The sequence below is a fragment of the Desmodus rotundus genome, chromosome 3 (assembly GCF_022682495.2).
Source record: "Desmodus rotundus isolate HL8 chromosome 3, HLdesRot8A.1, whole genome shotgun sequence".
Classification (NCBI taxonomy): domain Eukaryota; kingdom Metazoa; phylum Chordata; class Mammalia; order Chiroptera; family Phyllostomidae; genus Desmodus; species Desmodus rotundus.
Window position 1 is genome coordinate 194,891,761 of NC_071389.1, and position 5,571 is coordinate 194,897,331.

Sequence of the window (5,571 nt, forward strand, 5' to 3'; positions counted from 1 at the left end):
TGGAGCCTCAGTTTCCCCATCAATATGCGTAAACATGTTGGCCCAGGACTTTGCGCATAGCTGACAACCGTGCTGTATTTATAGAGCATGACCGCTGAGGACCCAACTAACTTCCTACCTGAATTAGACCCTTTTGGTGGCAATGGACAAAAACCCGATCTAAACTGAGTTAAACAAAAGAACATTAGACACATGAGGAAGTACAAGGCAGAGCTGGATTTGAGGCCTTACACGTGGTCATTGGGACCTATTTCTCTGTCTCTCGGTGTGCGTGTGTGACTTAAACCTCAGAAAGTTTCTGGAGTCGGGAGCATGGGTACATGCACAGGGGGCAAACGAGGATGAGGCCTTAGTTATCTCTGCATTCCCGGAACCTGACACACAGCTCTGGCATTAGTGTCTGCTTCTTCACCACTGTTTACTGAGCGTTTACCAAGTGCGGGCCATGTACGAACCTCTTTATTATCTCAGCAAGCGGGAGTGGCTGCCCTCAGGCAGACGAGGAAACTGAGGCACAGAGAGGCATTATTACTTGGCTAAAAACACACTGTGAGCGGCCTGGCAAACAGGAGGCCCCCGTGGGTGTTTGGTAAATGAACCCAGGACCCACATGGGCCTCCACAGGGACTAGGAAAATCAGGCAGCAAGAGAAAATGCTTCCGACCGCTTGCAGTCCCTCCTGGTGGGGCGGGGACCTTCAGGGCGCCAGTGGCCATCAGCAAGCAGAGCAAGGCCATTCTGGAGGGTGCGTCGGAGGTGCGTGTGCGAATCCGGCGAATCAGGGACGAGGCTGGTGAGGATTTACAGGGTGCTATGGAAGAGCCTGAGCTGGAGACACAGAGGGAGGGAGCTTCCCTTTTGTCTGTCACACGCACACCTGCACCTGAAACAGGTGAGAAGCGCCCCCGTCCCAGCTCACCAGCCAAAACAAACAGGCAAATGAACTGGGCCAGAGAGAAGGACATGCTGCCGGCTTCCTTGGAGTCATTAGGAGCGCGGCTCAGATTCCTTAGGGAATCCTGGGTTGTACCAACTACCCTGGAGCACTGACGTGGGGAAAGGGAGGTCCGCCGCTGTTCAGGGGTGTGCAGGGGGCTGGGGAGGCAGCGGCCAGGGTCTTCTCAAAGAGGCTTTAATCAAAGGGAGGAGGGGAGCGGAGGAGGAAGCAAGAGGCCTGGGTGTCCCAGGCTCAGAGCTCCAGTGATTTGGGATGGCTTCAAAGGAGCCCCACCTTAATCACGGGTGCTTTGAAGATGATGGGATGAAAGGCCTTAGGAGGCATAATTACCTGAGATTCTCCCAGGGGCCTGCAGGAGCCCCAGTGACTGTCTTCAGGGATCTGTAGTGAGGCTGGGGGGCTGGGGGGTAGGAAGGTAGGGGGCTTCCTCAAAGGGGCAGTGCCCCAGGGCTGGGCCCTCTGCTCTCCTCCCCGTAGTTGCTGGATGGCCTGGGCTCCCATCCCATCAGCCTCTCCTGCGTGGGCCCACAGCCTCGGTGAAGCCAAGCTCTGGACGTGCAGCTTCCTGCACCTCAGTGGGCTCTGGGATGCGGCCTTACAAGGTCAGTCGGGAGGACAAAGGTGCTCTTGGCTCCCCAAGGCTAGGGTGAGAGAAGTGGGGACCCAGAGCAGGCCAGAGGAAGAGGAGGAGGAGGAGGAGGAGGCGAAGGTGGCTCTGTGTCGCCATGGCAACATTTATGCTGCACACCAGACCTCTTCTCCCTCACCAGCCCACGTGTTGGCAGGGAAACAGGGCCCCAGAGAAGCGTGGCTGGAGCGAATCTTAGACGTCTGAGGACTGGGCAGTGCAAGGCTGGACCTTGGAGTGTGTTTATTCCTCCAAATGATTCGATATGTTTCTGGGGCCGCCTGTGATGTGATGTGTGGGCTCAGCATTCTGAGCTGCTATTTCCATATCTGTTTCCGAACTAGAGTGTGGATGGGGGAGGGGAAAGGGAGCGAGAACATGGGAGTAGAAGGTGTTCTTCCCTTTGCTAAAGCTGTGCTGGAGTGGTCCCATTGGAGCTGGCCTCAGGGGTCTGCCGGTGGGACATCAAAAATGCAGGTAGGAATGGAGAGTGGATGCCACCGCCTAAGAGGCATAGGGAGTTGTATTCTGTGCAGGTGATAAGGGCAGGGGAAGTGACTGAACCGAGTTCAGAAGCAGCTCAGCCCCACCCTGAGTCCCAGACCAAGTTCTCCCTGTCTCCCCTGACCCCCACCTCCAAACCTCCTGCTGTCCTGCCATTAACACCCACCCTCTAGGGTTCTTAGGCCTCCAAACACTTGCAGGCCTCTCAGGCCTCCTCCTACCAGCGGCCCAGCCTGGGACGTGTCCCTGCTCAGCCTTCCTCTTCCTGTCACCCTCCTGCGCCCAGCGCCTCCCTTCTCACTTCCTGCTCTGAGCTCCCCCACAGTCAAGAGGGTCACCTACTGGGAGAATTCAGAAGAGTGGTGCCCTGTGTGGGGGTTGAAGGGTGGCGACCCTGCACAGGAGGGGTCACGAGGGCACCTGCTGGAGTTCTGACAGCTGCCTGTCTCCACCAGGTGGTGGCTGTACAGACGCATGGAAACAGGTAAAAGCCGTGTGGAGCTGGACGCTCGAGATGCGTGCATCTCTCTGATTTATAGGTCAATTAGGGGGAAAAAAGATCCTAGGGCAAAATTCGTCAGCCAGGGCCTCCTTTTGCCGGCCTTCCCCTTTCCACTGCTTTGTGGTTTGAGGCCGTCCAGCATGCCCTCCTTCCTGATGCCCCACCCTCCCAGCTCTGCTCCGCCCTGGCTGGCCGGCCCTCCTGGGTTTGGAACCAATAATGCACGCTCCCCCTGTGATGCACCCAGGTGCCCGCCGGTAACCACAGAGCCCCAGCACTCCTTCCTCTCTCTCCTCTCTCTCAGTTGGCTAAGAACTGGTTCGATCACCCTCCCCTCTGGATGCCCTGCCAGGGTTGGGACCCTAGCTCTCAAGCCCTTCTCCCTGCCTTTCTCCTTCCTCCAGTCTTGCTGCCCACTGTTGCCATATGGCATTCTTCAGGTTTACAACCATCATGTCCTCTCCCCCAGTCAATGGCTCCCCGCTGTGCGGGTCCTGGAAGATGGAAGCCAGGTGAGGCCGCTGGGCCTCTGCCTCCTCTAGCCCTGGCTGCTGTGAATCTCTCCCTCCCCCTGTGCTGGAAACTTGTGAGTATATCAAGGTAGTTCGTACCTCTGGGCTTTTGAATGTGGCAGTCTTTCCTCTGCTTGAATGACCGGCCCCCACCCCAGCCAAATTGCCTTTCAAGGCTCAGGTCAAAGATCTTTGAAACCCCTCCCTTGATGACACCACAGTCCCTCCCTTCTCTGTCCCCAGTTCCCACTGGATTCTGAATTGGGATGAGCCCTTTGCTAGCCTGTGTCTTGCCCCTGACTAGGCTGTGAGCCCCTGGAAGCCAAGACCACACACTGTGTCTGAAACAGTAGTTACAAAAGGTGACACCAGGATACGGGGATACAAAGTACAGCACAGGGAACATCAACAACATTGTAACGGCTCCGTATGGGGCCAGGCGGTACCAGATTTACCAGAGGGATCCCTTCGTAAGTTATATAAATGTCTGCTCACTATGCTGTACGCCTGAAACTATGTAATACTGAACGTTAACTGTAATTGAAAAACACTTTTTAAAGTTTTCCTTAAGTTTTAGAGAGTCGGGAAGGGAGAGAGGGAGAGAAACATCTGTTGGTTGCCCCTCACGCACCCCTAACCGGGAACCTGGCCCACACCCCAGGCATATTCCCTGACTGGGAATTGAACCTGTGACCCTACGGTTCACAGGCTGGTGCTCAATTCACTGAGCCACACACCAGCCAGGGATGGAAAAAAATTAAAAATATATATATATGTAGTTACCACTACTGAGCACTCCGTGGGCTGTGGAGCCAGACAGTCTTCTCTGTGCCTCAGTTTCTCATTTACACAATGGGCATCATAGCCACCCTGCCTCAGGGTCTTTACGGGCACAGGCTTGGGGGCAGGTCCGGGCACAGTGGGCTCTTACTGAACTCAGCCTGCTACCCTCTGCAGCAGGTACTACCCTCACCGCACAGAGGAGAAAACTGAGGCCTAGACAGCGCCCAAGGTTGTAGAGAGGTCGAGCTGGGCCCTATGGCCTCCAACTCTGTGCTCCCCACTTCTCCCCCTGTAGCCCGCCCCCCTCAGCCCAGCGCCTGGCACCCCGGGCAGCCACAGGAGCCCGATGTTTGTTGCACTAAGGAAAGTGACTCACTGAGTGGCACGCGTGCCCTTCCAGTCCGGGCAAAACTTCCTGGTGCTCGCTAGGCTCACTTATGGGGAGGGAGGGAGGAACACTGGCTGGCTGCCGTCCGCATACACCCCAACCCACAACCTAGACATGCGCCCCGACCAGTAATCGAACCCGTGACTTGCTCCAATCAACTGAGGCTCACTGGCCAGGGCTTGTGATTCTAACTTTTTTAAAAGCTTCATTTTTGTACATGTAATCTCCAAAAATTGAAATTAAACCACAAAGCAGGCGGGGTAGGGTGGACACGTGAACTCACTGAACTCAATGAAGACCACACAGGGTGAGGGCTGCTCACCTGTGACACAGAGGAAAGAATTTCAGGTTACTTCTGGGTGCTATACTCTGACAGCACATCCTTAGTGAGATCTATTCTAAAGGAAAAGAAGTCGGTAGTCTCACACTTGAGTGTTTCATGTCAGATGTCCAACTAGAGACGTCCTGGGGGGCGACGTGGCCCGGCAGCCAGGAGCAGCTTGGGATCGGACTCCTGTCCCCTACCCCAGGAAGGTCTTTCTGGGACTCACAGCCTGCAACTCAGGGCCCTAAGGCACTTCCTGGCTTAACACACCCCTATCCCTGACGGCTGTGAATGAGGACTGCCTTTGCCTAAACCTCGCCTGGAGGGTGGACAGGAGACCCTTCCTGAGGCTGAGCCAGGCTGTGGGGTTGCAGGGCCTTCAAATGCCAGCACTGGAAAGGACCTTAAGTGTCGGGGTTTTGAGCTATGCCCAGGGCTTCAGAGTGGCTCACCACAACCACCCAGAGCCCGCCAGGCGGAGGGCTGCCTGTGTCAAGACTTGGATGAAGGAGCCACCCAAGGTCACCCGTGGAAAGGGCGCCATTGACACCCAACTCCAGTGCCCATGCTTGCAGGGATCTTTGGTCAATAGCCGGGGTGGGGGGGGAAGGTTTCACATCCTAGTTCTGCCACCAGAGCTGTGTGAACTTGACCCAATTATTTCGACACTGACTGTTTCCCCACTGAAGGCAGACAGATGAATAGACCTAATGAGAATTCTTGTGTGGACAAGATAATGTTGTGAAGAGCCGCTTGAACCTTCCTATTCTGCGTGGTCCTGGGCCTTGGGCAGCCCCTGGAGCTCATTGGGATGCAGACTCCCAGGCCCCAGCCCAGTCCTCCTGGGTCAGAAACTGCCCCCGGTGGTCTGTATATAGTTTCTGAAGCATTGTTTTAACCCCTAGCCCCACTCTCTCCCCGCCTGCTGGGGAGACACCCGCAGAGCACAGAGGTGAACCAAGGGCTGCCCG